At 40.8% G+C, this 341-nt stretch overlaps 1 protein-coding gene across 1 annotated transcript in view; it reads left to right on the top strand.

Moving 5' to 3' along the window:
• FAM120C (family with sequence similarity 120C) overlaps positions 1–341 on the top strand; it is a gene marked incomplete at its 5' end in the record, with an annotated part of 124500 nt that overhangs the window by 117857 nt on the left and 6302 nt on the right. The gene's annotated exons all lie outside the window — the stretch shown is intronic.

Genomic DNA, 341 nt, shown 5'->3' with positions numbered 1-341 from the left:
AGGTCAGGAAGCAACAGTTAGAACTGGACATGGAACAACAGACTGGTTCCAAATAGGAAAAGGAGTATGTCAAGGCTATATATTGTCACCCTGCTTATTTAACTTATATGCAGAGTACATCATGAGAAACGCTGGGCTGGAAGAAGCACAAGCTGGAATCAAGATTGCTGGGAAAAATATCAATAATCTCAGATATGCAGGTAACTGCGCCCTTATGGCAGAAAGTGAAGAAAAACTAAAAAGCCTCTTGAGGAAAGTGAAAGAGGAGAGTGAAAAATTTAGCTTAAAGCTCAACATTCAGAAAACGAAGATCATGGCATCCAGTCCCATCACTTCATGGG

This window comes from Bison bison, unplaced genomic scaffold (assembly GCF_000754665.1).
Source record: "Bison bison bison isolate TAMUID 2011002044 unplaced genomic scaffold, Bison_UMD1.0 scf7180017864227, whole genome shotgun sequence".
Taxonomy (NCBI): Eukaryota; Metazoa; Chordata; class Mammalia; order Artiodactyla; family Bovidae; genus Bison; species Bison bison.
Note: the sequence above shows the minus strand (reverse complement) of the source record. Positions and strands in the feature narration are given on the sequence as shown.